The following is a 16,434-nucleotide window of genomic DNA, read 5'->3' on the forward strand; positions in this document are numbered from 1 at the left end:
TTTTTTTTTTCCTATTGTATCTATCATCTTCTCTCTCCAGGAAATTAAATACTCCCACCTCCACCCTCACCTACATTTTCAATTTGGCAGCTATCTGCAACTCTATCCCTAAAAATCAGTTTGATGTTTGTGGGAGAAGCTTTCTACAAAGAAAGAAGAAACCCAGTGCTATTATTTAAGGATTTAATCAGTAATTAATAACCAAAGCTTCTCCAGCAACTCAAACAAGCAGCCCAAAACCAAACAAAGAGGGATTAGGAGATGTGATGTTAAGATTTGGGTTCATCTGAATATCTGGGAGCACGCTCACTTTCCTAAGAGCTGTGTTTGCTCCTGGGAACATGAGGTAAAAATCGAGTGTCTAATGGCTACAAATGAGTATCAGATGCTGTTAGCTCATCCCTGTCTGTGTGTCTACCTCCAAATTCCCTCTTTTAGAGAGAGAGATGAAAGCAAACCTGCACACCACTGTCCATCTGTGATCTCTATTTGTCACACAGGTCAGGAACAGGCAATGCTTTCTCAGCACAGCACTTCCAAAGGATACAGGGGAAGAAGCAGACTGTGCACAGTATTTAATTTAACTGAATGTTGTTAAAGCCCCTGTGTGAATAATCTCACCAGGGTGGTCACATCAGAGATATTTAAATGTAATGTGAGAAGGGAGGAGGCGGGAAGAGAGACTTGCTTTTGGGAGACAAAAGGTATTTCTGTAGCTCTAAGCTTTGCTGTCTTGTGAGAAACTCCTACAGAGCTTTAATCTTTATCACATTCTATCAAAGTGCTACTTTAAAATTAATTTCAGTTAAAAGAAATTAATCTTGGCTACTCTCAGCCTTAAGCACAAAATAACTCATTTTCTAAGTTTGTTAAAACACAAACAAGGAACTCTTGTTTTCTACAAAACTTTACCACAAGCAATCCAGCAGCATGAAAGCAGTTTTGCACCTGGAGATGAAGTATTTCCTATCAACAGTCACAGTTTTTAACATCAGAAGCACCAGATTAGGGCTTTGCTGCAGGATAAAGTAGCACAGAACTCCTCATTACCTGGTCCAAGTCCCAGTTTCAGTAGCATTATTTTTTTTTAAAGATGTTCTGTTTAAAGCGTTGGGCACTTGAAATCTCAGCTCCACAAAATAAACCCAAGGCAGGATGGCTGAGAGTCATTCCAGAGGGTCCAGCACATTTCCCCTGCTGGCTCTTCTTTCCCAACAGCTCCTGTGCCCGATGCCATGGGTGACAGCAGGACACATTACCCTGCTCAGACTTCCTTTCCCGGGGTAAGAGGACTTTTTATGCAAAGTACTTTCCAGCCCAAGCTTGTTCACACTAACTAAAAAAGCTGAATTAAGAGCTAATTAAGTCTGTAATTCCCCTTTACATTCCATCTCACCCTCAGATCGTGGTAAAGGGAAAAGAAAGAGAGAAAACAAGTTAGCTTCATTTAAACAAAACGAAACCTTCTCAAACTGTGGCTCCCCAGGGCAGCTGCAGCTGAGTTTGAAGTGAACTTAAACTCTGCCAGTGCCTCTGGGGAGGCAGAGCTGCTGCAACCAGTAGTGTTATGCCCTTCACCACAGGTGACAGCTCCTAAGTAAACAATGAACTAGCAGAAGTCAAAAAAATAAAAAATAAAGGTCTCTGGATTAAGAATACCTTACCCTAGAGACAGACAGAACAGTATTATATCTCATTTTTAGAAGACTTGAGACATGTTCTGCTGCTTAAGACCTCTGTGTTAATGGTTCATGAGCTTACACAGTTGCACATGGAATTGAAGGTGCCTTTTCCTCCAATTTCATACAGTTTCTCCGGGTGTATCTTATTGACTTCAAACCTTCACAGCTGGGGGAAGCAAAACTGCAAGAGGCATTTTGGGATGTATTTCTTTCTTTTCAAATCTTACCCCAATTTAAGGCCGTGTCCAAGCTGGTACCAGCAGCAGGACTTTAAAACCCATTGTTATCTTGCCGTATGGGCACATATTTGCAATATGCGTGAATCGACAATTATATTTTCTCTCGTTCTAAAAATAAATTTAAAATGGGAGTGGCTGCCCCATCAGCTACGAGAGCTGAAGCAACAGAGCAAAGTCCTTGAGCTGCTCCCAAATCAGCGCAGCAGCCACATTCCTCCTGAGCCAGCCGTGAAGGACCTGCGCTGCGGCTGTGGGGAGGGAAGGGGGAGGAATCGCCTTTCTCTGCTCGGTTTTCACCTCCCGGAGATTCGGGCTAAAGTAGCCCAGGTGTTGCTCTCACAGGGAACTGGGTTTTAGCCTAAGAACTAAAAGGCCCAGGAGAGCCATTATGTTTATTTTTATGTATCCTCCTCGAAATAATCACGCGGCAATTTTTGTTCCCGGTCAGTTGTGACCATGTTCAAGAGGAAATCCTCAGCTCTCAGTTCCCAGGGCAGGGACTGCTGCCGTTATTTATTTGCTGTGTAGGGATCTGCAACAGCATTTATTAGGTGAGAAGAATTTCTCTGTTATCAACCCCCCATCCCCAGATAAGTCTGGGAACTTTACAAATAGGGCTGCTTATGATTTACTGGGCTTTCAGCAACGGCCACACGGATGCCACAGGTAAATCCCTTGAACCCTCAGGGGAACAGGGCAAGTTTTATTTCAACTCCTTTTTAACTGTCAGAAAATCAGCTTTTAAAGAGGCTCTGCTGCAGCTGTTTACAAAACTTGCATGATTTAGGTACAGGCAAAAAGTAGTATTTAAGGTACAGGCAAAGTTAGACAACATATTTAAAAAACACATAATCCCTTCTAGTGCTTCCCTTGGAGAATATTCAAAAAAGGAACACTGCAGTCTCCAAACAAAATTTGCACAGGGACCCTCTAAACTTAGGGGATCACTATATATATGAAAAAATTTTTAAAGCCTTTGGCTGTAAGCTGCTGATTGTCTCTCCAAATTAATCCAGCTTTATTCCATTTCCCTCCTTCCAGCCTTAAGTGCTTTTTCCTGGACCAGCACAATAATTCTTACTGCTCATTCATCTAAATCCCCTCTAACCCTTTAGATGGCTTGTGAGATACTGACTCATGGGCAATTTCTTATCTGAAATATCAGAAAAACTGCCAGATATTTTCCTGTTTTCAAACTCCATTGGTGTCAAGAAATTTCTAAGCCAAGAGCAACGTTTTATGTGCTATAAATCAGGGACCATAAACTGATGAGGGACTGTCAAATGCAATTCCTAACAACTGTACCAGCAGCACCACTAAAGTAAACTGAGAAGGAAAAGCCAAACAAGAGGGTTTTGTATCAAACCAGCAAAACATATTCAGGCCTGTGAGTAAGGCAACAGCTGCAACTCCTCTGGGGAGATCCACACGAGCAGAATAAAATGATGCAGCTTCATTTTCAAAGTGAAATCAATAGAGCTGTTACAGCAGGAAGTTTTTATTTTAATGCAGAAAATAAGATATATATGGCAGTGCAAGGAGAAGAGAAAATACAGCAGGGATGTTTCATGAGCTACAAGTACTTTATTATGCAGTGATATTTATTCTTTTAGGTATGGAAGTCTAAGACTCTACAATCCCATAAATGAGTAAATTCTTTTATTAACCGCATTTGGGGAAGTACTGCACTACTATAGTTTACAAACCCTTTAATTAAAATTTCTAGGAGTTACTGGAATTGCCATTCAGGGAGCACTAAATTTATCCAGAATCAATCTCAACCTATTTAATCAGCTATTTTCAAACCTCAGGGGGTTTTTTAGAGGTCACGTAGCTGCCAGGTCCCTTCTGGAGCTGCTTCTTCCACCTTTTAGAGCCCTCATTCCCCAGGCCATATGGCTGCGTTGGTTTCTTAACTCTTACTCACCTCCCTCAGTAATGATTTGGTTAAAAACCTGAAATTTGTCATTCAACAGATGGTCCTTTTTGCTGCACACCACAGGTCCTCCTCTCCCGTTCATCCCCTGGGGTTTATCCCAGTGAATCCCCGTTATTTAAATGAATCCCATCTGCACCCAGCTTGCATGATAACACTTAGACAGGGAGAGTGAAGGTGTGGATTTCCAGCACGGCTGAGTTTTCCAGCTGGGGAGTCCCCAGAGAAGGCTGGCCTCCTGTTTATCATTTCCCTGCTCCATCCCCAGCCGTATGACCCCTTTGTTTTGCCCTGCACAAGCACTGGTGCTGTTCTGACTTCATAAACTGGTCCAGGGAGCAAATCCCTTTGGGGGAGGGAATAAATATTCCCACTGCCTTAGGCCCTTTCAGCAGCAGACACACTACATCTGCTCAGGGAAATTGTGAAAGACGACTTGGAGTGTGCAACTTCAGAGAAAGAAGTTTTGTTTTGAAGGAGCCATGTGTGCAATCTCTTCTCCCTTGGCTGGAGAGCTGCCAAAAGAGCTCCGGCATCAAGGACAAACGTCAGCGCTGTCCCTCAAAGGCACAGCACACAACTGGTGCGGCTGCAGGAGAGCTCCAGCTCTCTACACCACCCAAACCTTGGGCTGCTGGAGCCCCCAGGGGCTTAAGGATTACACAGGACAACTCTGGGGTTCTGTGACAGGGACAGAAACTTCTCTGGGCTGCCAATTATCTCCACTGTGCCCCTGCTGCGACACACTCTGCAACAGCAGAGACCTCCCCTACCACTCACATCTGCACCTGAGCTGTAATAGTTTTTCCTATGGAAACTTTATGTTCTGGTCCTTTCACCTTGGCTAAAAAATTGGAGCAGAAGTTTCAACATGACACTTTTTCAGCTTGGTAAGCAGCAGGGAAGCACTTATTTTGCGTTTCTTACTTTCCGGAGGTAAAGTAGGTACCAAAAGCCGCTCAAGGAGTTGAAAGTGCCGTTTCAAGCGGGGCTTAAAGCAAACTAAGCCTGCAGTGCCACCGAAAGGGGCAGTCCCGCTGTCCCTGCCACCTCCTGCGCTGGCATCAGCTGGCTGCTGCCTGGTCTGCTCCTTCTCCATCAGATCTCTCTCGTTCTGACATTATCCTCGAGATAACAAGTGCACCCAGCCGAGCAGAGCAGAACCAGCCCTTCAGCAGCACACAGTCCCACCCCGCTTTACACCCCTAATAAAAAACCCTTCTTAAATAAAAATCTTTACAGATAGATGGTTAGCCTTTGGGTTAAACTAAGCCTTATCATCAGCTGTACTTCTTACCTTTAAGGTATTTCCAAAAGGTCCACAATTGCTGTGTTTTGCTTATCTCAATTTCTATTTATAGGCATTTTTCTCCCTGCATTAATTACCAGCAAACTCGCCGACTTTGCCGCTCTCCGTCTCCTAGCAAAGACATTTTTGCCCCGCTGCCTCCCTGCGAGCCCCACAAGCAGAAAACCGCCGGGTTTGGTGGGTCCTGCCCAGGCACCAGCTGTGAAGAGTTAAACCCTGCCGCCGGCAGCCTTCACCTGCGCTGCCCGTGTCACTGATAAGGGACACTGGCCGCGGTCACGGCCGAGCCCTCCGCTAGGAGAACGGGAGCTTCGGGGACCCGCCATCCCCGACCTCAGCCCGGCGGGACCCTCAGGGAACCTCGCATCCCCTCAGCCCCGGTGGGACCCCCTCCGAGCCCGTCAGGGAACCCCTCAGCCCCAGTGGGACCCCCCGAGCCCCTCAAGGGACTCCGCATCCCCTCAGCCCCGGTGGGAGCCCCCGAACCCCTCCAGGGACTCCCGCGCTCAGCCGGCCGGGACCCCCCGAGTCCCTCAGGGAAGCTCAGCCCGGTGGGAGCCCCGTGCCTCCTCAGGGACTCCCACGTCCCTCAGTCCCGGCGGGACCCCCTCACACCCCCCCACACCGTCCCCGCTCACCTGGTGCCGCCGGAGCGGGAAAGGGCTCGCTCAACCCCGGGATGGGGAGGGAAGAGGCGCTGCAAGCCCAGCGCCAAGCCGGCCTGCGACGGCGGCGAGCGCGGCGCCTCCACCAAGTTTCCGGGCGGGGAAGAAAGTCGAAACCTACGTGAGAGGAGGAGGAGGCAGCGCAGCCGCCCAGGTGTCACTCGCCCGCCCGCCCGGCACGGCTCAACCCAGCCCTGCCCTCCCCTCACCGCCTCCGCCTCCTCCGCCGCCGCCACCGCCTCCCCGGGCCGCGCACACCCGGCGGCCTGGGCCCGCCCCGCCGGAGGAGCCGCGGCGCGTCCCGGGCCTCGACCGCCCGCCGCCCTCAGGGCATCCCCACTGCCCTCGGGGCACGTCCCGGGCCTCGGCTTCCAGCTCCCCTCAGGGCGTCCTCGGGGCACATCCCGGGCCTCGGCTTCCAGCTCCCCTCAGGGCATCCCCACTCCCTCGGGGCACATCCCGGGCCTTGACCGCCCGCTGCCCTCAGGGCATCCCTCCTGCCCTCAGCGCAGTTCCCCCTCGAGGTAGTCCCACTCCCCTCAGAGCATTCCTCCTTCCCTCAGGGCATCCCGGCTCTCTTTGGGGCATCCCTGCTGCCCTCAAGGCAATCCCCATCCCCTGGGGGTATCCCTGCTTCCCTCACGTCAATTTCCCTTCCCTTCCAGCAATTCCCACGGCCCTCGGCACAATCCCTGCTCCCCTCAAAGCATCCCTGCTCCCCTCAGGGACAATTCCTGCTCCCGTCAGAGGAAAAGATGGCACTGGATACCAGGGAGTGCTGATTTACCTGTCATTTCTATAAACTCCAAGTAGTTCCAGGTTCCAGTGTTCCTATTGAGGCAACTCCCTGGAACTTTCCTGCTTCAAACCAGCAAAATGACAAACCAGGCACATGGGGTTTAAAAGTTTCCAAGCTGTTTTAGCCCTATGTCCAAGCTTGGAATTCCTCCCAAAGAAAGAGACCAACCCCGCAAGACCTAGCCCATCGTAGCCTCTGGGTTATAATTTCTTTCTCTTGTTCACCACACAGCCTTGGAATTGCTCTTTCTGCAGACAAGAGGGTCATGGAGTAATAAACAAGATGACGTTGTGACAATAAAGAAAAGAAAATAGAACTTTGAACCAGCGGTTTAGAGGAGGATTTATTAGGAAGGGAACTTTTGTACACTGAGAGGTAATGTAATGTAGATGGAACTAGCACACGCCTGTCTGCATTTGATCATTTAGGATGTGAGAGTTGCTGATATAGACCTAAATGGAGGCAGGAGAAAGTCCTTTCCATGTCCTGAAAACACCTTCTCTGCTTTAATAGGGCTGGGGATCTGTGTTATTCATTCATATTCAATAAATGAGAGAAGAGACCATCTTTTATTTGGAGACTGGAACTAAATGATATTTAAGGTCCTTTCCAAGCCAAGCCATTCTATGATTTTATATCAGTTTTTAAATTCAGTTTGTCTCTTTTGTGTCAGATTTTCTATGGAGTTTTTCTGGTTCATCGCTACCTCATTAATTCATTCTGTTCTCTGTTTTTGTCTGTTGAAGTCTTACAATGAGGGACTGTGAGCTGTGCTTGGGAGTGAGTGGGGGCTCTTTGTGTTGCACAGGTGAGGATGTAGGAGGTACACCATGTACTGAAAAAGCAGCAAGGTGCTTTCATTATTTTATTTACATAATTCTTGGAAATCTAACGGAATTGAGGCATGCCAACAATCCATCTTTGCCCACATGAGATCCATGTTTCCACAGGACATGAAGTGTAAGGTGATTTTGTAGGGCTCAGCTGAGAATTATGATCCAGATTTGCAAACCCATCGATTTTGTTTTGGTTAGGATAAATGTCAGATAGGATTGCCTCTGAAGCACCAAGGCTTAGGAGGCTGGGTAGCATCCATCCGATCATTGTGAACAAAAAATATTTTAGGAATAAACCTGGAAGTGCATTGCCAGCTCAGACATGAGCACCAGAACCTGGTGCAGAGACATCAGGCTGGGTGTGCACCCCAGCCTCACACCTGAGCCTGAACTCATTAATCCAGAGCTCATGTCTACTGAACAGCCCGGCCTGTAAACAGGCAAAGCTTAAACTGAGCTCTGTAGGGCTGGAGAACTCCCAAGGGCAGAGGTTTAAACCTTAGCACAGAACCATTCCCTCTTCCGTGCAGCTCCAGGGTGAGGACAGGAAATGTGTGGGTGAACTTGGGGTACTGGGGAGACAAACCCCAGGGAAATCTCAAATGGATGCAAATCTTCAGAATGAGGAATTCTGTCAAGTTAGCACTCGCTGGAGATTTTTATCAGGTCTTTCTGAGTGGACAGTGTGACCATACATAATTAAGACCTGGTGAAAGTTTATTGTATAAGCGTGCTGGAATTCTGGTTTGGTTTTGTAATAAAGGAATCCCACTGAGTCATAGCTGCTAAATGGACTCACAGAGGACACAGGTCTCTTCTGCAGAGCTAACACAAATGTAAGGAACTGAAATTAATTTATTTTTTAGCCCAGGCAAAAGCAGACACCTCTTAAATAAGGCTTGTCTTAATGACACAAAGACTTTGCTGTATTACTGGTTCCTACCTGCTCCTGTTCCTGCCCTGGCAACAAGGCACACCAATGCTCAGCTCTGCACTGTGAGCCAGAGCAGGACACTGATCCAGCTGAAAAACAAACCAGGTGAAAATCTCTATAAATATATTTTACGTTAAATATATAAACACATTTAAAATAGATGGATATATTTCTAAAGCCAAATGGAGCTCCCCAATCTAGTTTATAATTCAGAGGTGGAATGGATGGATGGGATTCTTCCCTAGAAATGCTAAAGAAGTAGTCAGAAGGGTGAAGTGGCGAAATATGAAACTGATCCTGGTGAAGAAGGATCCCAAACCACAGCTGAATATTCAGTTTGCGAAGTGTAAATTAATTGCTCCACTGGATTGTTGTGCTGGCAGTTAATGTGTTGTGTAAACCTGAAGAGGAGGCTCAGATGTAAGTGTTTTGCATGGAAAGCATCTCAATATTTGGGAGAGAAATAGTTTCTGGGATAACACTCAAATGTTGACTTTGGTTAAATTGGTGTTGGTGGGAATCTCAGTCAGCTGTGCTTTCTCTGGCACCTCTCACAAACCCCACACTCTGGTCTATTGATTTTGAAATGCCAAAGTTCTGCACAACTCAAGGAGTTTTTATTTACTAGCACTTCTGCTGAATTACTTGTGTAGCTTTTGAGAGCTGCAAAGACTCTCTATCACAAAACCCAGCAATCTCGGGTTGAGTTTTATCTGGTTGCACTGCTGATAATTTCCTGTGTGTGATTTGTACGGTAACCACTGTGTGGGAAAGACTAATGTCCACAATCCTGTGCAGTGCATGTGTCAGGATTAAAATGCAGCTTTCTGGCAAACAGAATTTAAATATCAACTGAATAAATTTGTGTGGTTACAGATTATGAATTCTTTTATTTCAGAAGATTCAGGCAGCTTTTTTTTTTTTTTTTAATCGGAAAAATGGTGTTCAATAAGCAAAATAATTGGAAAAATAACAGCAAGAAAATTGGAGGAGAAAGCAAAAACACATCATGCAAAGATTTGCAGATTAGTTTAATTCCATTAAATTTGCATAAAACTTGTTAGCTCTGTGTGTGTGGCTGTCCTCTTGTGGGAAGGTGCAAGGAATATACAACTGCACAGCATTAATCTGGGATTCAACTTTGATGTTTCATCACAAACAAAACAAAATTCCCAACCCACACACAAGAATGTAAACACAATTAAAAAACAAATCCCACAAGCATGGAGAGAGAGTCATCCCAGGAATTTATGATCAAATGCCCTGGAATCTCCCTTTTGTGGAAAGCAGTGATGGAAGCACGTGTGCATGAGGACCGAGGGCATTCTGGTGAACCCAAGGCTCCAAACATTTTGTTTGGATTCATTCTGCCAGATTCTATCACTTTCTTTGTTGCTTTCACAGTATTTTGTTATGTTTGCTGTAAATTAGTGCTACCTGTGCATTGCACACTGTGTTTTATAGGGAGTAGTGGAAGTCCAAGTGTTTGGAATTTTAAAATGGGAGCAAACAGACTATTAAAAAATAAAACACAAGAATCTTGGATGTATTAGTAATGATTTAGGACTATTTTACATTATTTATCCTTGTGGTGTTTTTTTAACAGTGGGCAGTTACTAACAATGTTGGAGTACTTTATTTGATGGATCTGTAGGATGTTTTCATTAGATGTAAACAGACTGATTCCCTGCTTCCAGAAAAGTGCCTGTTGGCAGATATAAAGAAGGCATCTGGCTTTTCTTAGGAGGGGAAAAACCCATCTGGCTTTTTGCAGCAGAGCAGATATGATAATATGAGGATAAAAAAAATATATGAAGAAAATCACTTCCTGGGTTTGCTGTTGTGAATAATATTGATGCCTGTCCCTTCATTTTTAAATTATACTGTTGAAATGCTGCAGCTTCTTTGTAACCAACTCACATTTCTTTTTGTCATAATGCTCTGTTGCAGTATTTTCAACGAGAGTTCAGAAATACTTCATCCACCACAAAATGATTCTGTAGCAGTAAATAAAATAATATTTCATTAGGCCAATTTTCGGTCCCACTGAATTCTCCTTTATTATTTTACAGGAATGAACTTATCTTTGTGGTGCTTAGCCCAAAAGCTTGACTCCCCTTCCTTATTAATTTCTTGAAGAAAAGAGATAAGGTACCGTGTTTCCAGCAATTATTTCTATATAGCAAGAATGGTGCTCAATTTACTTTATAGCCTGTAATTACAACACTATTCTCTTAGTTAAAACTGATAACAGATACTGAGGAGACTTGATCCAATTCAGGAATATTATCTATACAGCTTTGTGCCTGGGAGGTACTGCTGCTCTCTGATACAGAGTCTGTAGTAAATAACGTGCTCCTGCAGGATTTAGAATTTGACCTCCAGCCACTTTTGTTCTGCTAACTGGTTAAAAACAAACTTGATTTTCTGTGTTTATGAGCTTCTTGGGCAGCTGTGCCAGAGGAAAGGGCTGTGTGTGTCCAGGGGTGTTATCCTGTCTCTGACAGGAAACACTTCCCCTTGGGTCCCAAGTGGGGCTGTGCAGCTCTGATCTTCCTGGAGAGGCAGGAGCCACGGGAAGTCTGCAGCCCTGCTCCTGGGGGAGCAAACTCCCTGCCACGAGTGTGGGAGCAGCAGCAGTGACTGTGGAGCACAGAGCACAGTGGGGCATCCCTGCAGTGTGTTCAGGGCTTGCTCTGTCACTGCTGCAAGGTAATAGAGCACCTTTATTTCTCCAGCATAAATGCAAAATCCTTGGTAGGTATGAGTTTGGGGATTTGATCACCTTTCATCTGGACTTGTCTGCCAGAGGATAATGCTTGGCCCAGGCTTCTTCCACTTTTCTGCTTCAGCAAGGGCTGCTTGGCCATACAGTGTGTTGAAGACACCTCTATTTGGAAAATTAAACCAGAGATCCTCTTGGTTCATGCCACCACAACACCTTTGAAACCATTTTCAAAAGCAGAATCTCTCAAGGTGTCTCTTTTTTGTGATATTTCACCCAGCAATACATTTACAGCCCACACCTGGGCTCAAGAAATGACTGCAAGTCCTGAGTGTCAAAGCAGCCATCAGCAGTGGGACCAGGAACTGTGACAGCTATGTAAAGAATGGTAAAGGACAATGATCCCAAAACTCATAAAAACGGACAGGTTCCTCTCATCACTTCTTCATCCACAGCTTGCTGCAATCCCTTCAGCACAGCAGGTGCCAGAGGAATTTAAACATGCATATAGAAAATATCTTCATAGGGATTATTCCTTTGGTGCCTGATTTTCACTTACTTCTGGAACAGAAGAGAGGCTCAGTGTCCATTTATTTCACTGTGTTTAGCACCATCCTCCAACAGCGTGAAGAAGCATCTCAAAATCAGGAAATGTCAAGATGTTTGTTAGAGAGGCAAAATGTACTGAAATAATTTGACATTTCTTTTCTCCCTGGAGTTTCCAGTTACTAGCGTTGCCCTGGAATACCTTAGGTATTTACAAATCAATTCTTAATAACAGTAATATACATCCCAAAGGAATGTGGGATGGCTGCAAGTCTCATCAAGCTGTAACACAGATCTGGAGCCATACTAGTTAAACACATTTTTCTTCAAAACTTTGTTCAGGCAAAGTGACATATTTCCAGCAAGACTGCTCAGTCTACACCAAAAAAATAGACATATCCTGAGGAAAAACAAGATCCATCCAAATAATTGCTATGTGCTGCAGCTGGAGCTCAGTTTCCAGAAAATAGCTAAATATAAACATTCCAGACTGGATGGGTGGGAAGCCAAGGCTGCCTTGCAGCACAGATACCCACTAAATAGGATTGTCTATTAACAAGCTAATCCACAAGAATTCATTCTGCACTGAGAGAAGATCAGAGAAAGAAGCAATACAGCTGCTTCAAGTACAGTTATATAATTAATAGAACTTCTCTGAAAATGCTACTGTGGCCTCTGCTAGGAGTTATTTCTCACATTCCTGGACCAAGCTGCTTCATTTCCAAATCCAGAGGTTACATTCTGTTAGCTGTCAGTCAGGAACTCTGCACCATCCCATCCCTGCAGCTCTGGTTTTCCTCTGCTTGCTGCAGTGCCACTGGAGATGATGTGAGAAGGAGCCACCACTTGGGTGCTGCTGTCCCAGATTCCTTGGAAAACACACTGCAACCCCAGCTGTAGGACTTTACATAATCTTTGTACTTGTACATCACTTCTGCTTCTCTAGGTGACCTCTAAAATAGAAATCTGAAGAGTCATAAAAGTAATACAGCTGTAAAAATAGAATAAACCTTTCATAGGAATACTTCAACACAGTTCTGTCACAGCTTGGAGCTGGGTTTTGGCAGACCCAGTCATTAAACCCTGTATACTTCTGTACTTTAGGCTCTTTTCTGGAGAAATGGGATTCTGCAGAGCTGCCACCAGAAATTCTGGACCAGATGCCACAGATTTTCTGAGGGTTTTCATGGATGTATGACATCCAGTTTGCTGGCCATAATTATGGATCGTTGCAGTAATGAAAGTCTTCTGTGCTTCCCCATTAAGCTGAATTCAGATGCAAAGGATGGTGGTAAGTCCAGTCACAAACAAAGGTGCTGCATGTGACACAGGACATTCCAACAGTGATTCTCTTCCTGCCACTTCTCCCCATGAACCTCAAGTCGCCATCTGCTGAAACCAAGGGTTTTGTGCTTTTGTCCACAAGACTGTTTGAGGGTATTTTATAGGTATTTTATAGGTCTTGTCAAACGATGAGAGCAGCCTTCAGAGACTGTTCTGACCAGTTTTAGCGGCCTGCCCTGAATTTAAGCTATGCATGACTTAGGAAGAACGAGCTCGTTAAATACATTCCAGAGGTGACTTAGCATAAGAAAAAAAACACACCTCTTCCGTGCAGTGCTAGCAAATGTGCTATGAAGTCAGGTGGGGTTTGCCTGTGAATAATTTGCTTGGCTCAAGTTAAGATTCTGCTGTCTGAACATAATAAAAGAGGTTGGGATGAGGCACATCTGCCTCCAGCCCAGTCATCCACACTTGTAATGTCTTCAAAATACTGAAGTAAAAATAGTTTTACAGGAAAAATGAAGGGATCTGGTATGAAAGAGTTACTTTCAGAAATGGAACATGTCTGTGACTGCAGGTATTTTAAATAGATCTTCACCAGAAGGGCCTCCATTTGTGTTTTGACCAAGGTGCTCCTATGGTGGACCTGGAAAGAGCCTGCTCCACACCAATTCTCTCCTCCTTATTGTACATTAAAACAAGAAATGTACTCAAGAAATGAATAATAATTTTAATAACAACTCAATTGATGTCGGGTGAAATGGAACACATCTGTCATATAATATTCACTGAAGTACATAAATTAAATCTGCTATTTTGGTCATAACCCCCTTTAACTTCCCCTTTTGGTTGAAATGTGGAGCCCAGCTCTGAATTCAGAAGAAATGCAACAGCTACAGCGTGTATCCTCCTCAGGGGTGTTTAGGAACCAGCTGCTCTGGGAATATCACCTGCTACATCCCAGTGTGTTTGCTGACAGGAAGTGATTTGACATTAAATCTATTCAAGATCAGAAATCACTGCTCACTTCTAGTGTTATCCTTTCTACATTTTTCAGAAGATTCAATGGTCAAAGTAATGATCATTATATATTAAAAACTGGGGGGAAAAAACCCAAACAAATAAACAAACAACCAAGCAAAAAGGCCAAACCCACAAATTCTACAGCCCAGCTTAAGTGAGGGAAATCCAAACTATTAATCTGCATACCAAGGTTTAGCTGGTTAAGAATTTCTTCAGCTGTGGGACTGAAATATATCCCCAAAAAATGAATCACCCAAACAATATTATCAACTGCCTACTCCATCTCATGGATCCAGCAATTCTCTCCTGCGGCTGAAGGTGCTGTTTTTTGGTTGTGCAGCTCACAGGACATCTTTTGTCACACGACATCTTTTGATTTCTGGCCCAGCTGCATTCCTCACCAGCCATGGCAGCTCCCCTCTGCTGATGAGGCCACTGGCAAGTTTGTCTTCTTTACTCATAACCCTTGGTCTTTCTTAATCTCTTTTCCCCCAATCATCAAAAAGCACTTTGCAGATATTAATGTGCAGATTTGCCTGCTGGCAGACTCCCAGTTTCCAGTTCAGGTTACTGATTTAGAAAGTGTAGTTTAGTCGCTACAGGACAACAAAGAACGCGTTTAATAGAACTCAAGAAGAGTTCTCAAGAACTCAATTTTATTCTTATTTACATCCGCTTCTGTTTGTCTTTATTCTTTTGCTAATTGTGGAAATTAGCTCAGCACTCCTCTTGCTTTCTGGAAGAAGGAAGCTTCCTGAGTGGCTTAATTTGCTGCGGGGGAGAGGAAAGCTCATGTGTGGAATTTTGGGAAGAATTTGCCAGATAAGGCCCCAAGTCCAAGCCAGGCATGCTATTTTTATCCCTGATATGGCTGAGCTGCAGTAGTGATGTTACAGTAGCAGTTAATTTAGGGTTCAAAGCAAGGTAAAAAGCAACTTGATACTCCGTAATTTTGTGTTATTAAACATTGGTTATGAAATGTTACTTCTGAAAAGGCTATTTTGTAAGTACATCACAAGAAAATTCCTTTTTCTTGGCACGGAGATGTTGCTTCCATGGACCTTGGCACAGAGTAGTGTAAATCTATCACATTGTTGCAATCCAAAGCAAAGTTTGGTTCAAATAAGATAATAATAAAATGAAATAGGGGGAATAATCTGTGTTAATTAGGGTTAGTTGTCCATGCACAAACAAAAATGCTGACACCAACACAGATTTTCAGTTCAGCAAAACCTCTGCAAACAGGAGTGTTCTCTGCCTGACTACAACAACACTGCAGGTGAGGGTGTGAGTAAAGGAGGAGGTCAAAAACCTGTCCCTGGATGACACCGAGCTCAGTTCCCCGAGCCCTTGTCCTGTGTGGTCACAGGGCAGCAATCCAGATGAGGTTACTCTGAGCACTGCAGCTAAACTTTAAGCTGCTCTTAAAGCAGTAGATCATGAGGTAGCTGAGGCATGAACTTTTTTGCTGCTTTCAGGCTGCCTTTATTATCAAAAAATCTCACTGCCTACTTTCCCTTTTCCCTGAGGAATGGTTGGGGTTTGGGCTTTTCTGCTGGATATCCTGGCTACTCCAAGCTCAGCTCTGTGATGGAAGCAGGATCTGATGGAGAATGAGCCCTGCTCAAACCCCAGGTTTTATAGTGGTTTCAGTGCTTCAGCAAAGAGATTTGTGGATTTATTTTTCAAATCAATGCATGCCTACATTATTTTCTTATTGATTTCATATCAATTAATGCCTGCAAGCATAGGTAAAGTGCTTATATTCAGTTTTTTCCAATCTGCCTTGCTATGAGCACATACACTGATAATATTACTTACACTTGGACTTTTATTCCTTTGCCTGTAACAATTTGGCTACAAAGCATTAAAAAATCCATTAGGATAATTCCATCAATCCAGCTGTTTTTAACAGTTGTGACCTTCTACTTGTTCTGGAAGCCTGAGGGTTAAAGAGCAGCTTTTTGGAAACAACCTATAGATCATTGTGTTTGGCAACAAAGATTTGTGTTCTTTCCCTTGCTCCATTACTAACGAAGCTCCTTAGCGACAGGAGAGCCGTGAGCATCCCTTCAGCCGCTTCCCTTGTCCCTGAAGGTCCTCTGCTGTCCCCGGGGCTGTCCCTTCCTTGGGAGCACTGCAGAGGTAAAGTAGGAGTACCCTCTGCTGGCACGTTTTGTGCTGGGCTCTGTCCCACAGCTCTCCAGCCTCTTTCTGTTAGTCCATAGCACATTTCCCAGTTATCCTTACCTCCATGTGTTCATTGCCAGATTTCCCTTCAGAGGCATTTTTATACTTTAGTAACTTTTACTATTCTACCCAAATTGTCTATTTTTTCATCATAGTGTGATGTTGTTGTAAATAATTTCTTTCCCTGCTTGGCTTTCAGGTTCTTGAGTTAAATATTTTTTCCAACAATCAGCACCTGGACAAAACATATTATAATCTGTTTTTAA

At 44.4% G+C, this 16,434-nt stretch overlaps 1 protein-coding gene across 2 annotated transcripts in view; it reads right to left on the reverse strand.

Annotated features, from left to right (window-relative positions):
• The window catches only part of LOC121362850 (ligand of Numb protein X 2-like), a 29,500-nt gene extending 23,450 nt beyond the window's left edge, over positions 1–6,050 (reverse strand). For both annotated transcript variants that reach the window (XM_041484729.1, XM_041484730.1), the window contains exon 1: positions 5,805–6,050. The gene's annotated coding sequence lies outside the window, so the exon portion shown is untranslated. The remainder of the gene's footprint in view (positions 1–5,804) is intronic.
• Between the last annotated feature and the right edge of the window lie 10,384 nt (positions 6,051–16,434).

This window comes from Pyrgilauda ruficollis, unplaced genomic scaffold (assembly GCF_017590135.1).
Source record: "Pyrgilauda ruficollis isolate IOZ18807 unplaced genomic scaffold, ASM1759013v1 scaffold67, whole genome shotgun sequence".
NCBI classification, from domain to species: domain Eukaryota; kingdom Metazoa; phylum Chordata; class Aves; order Passeriformes; family Passeridae; genus Pyrgilauda; species Pyrgilauda ruficollis.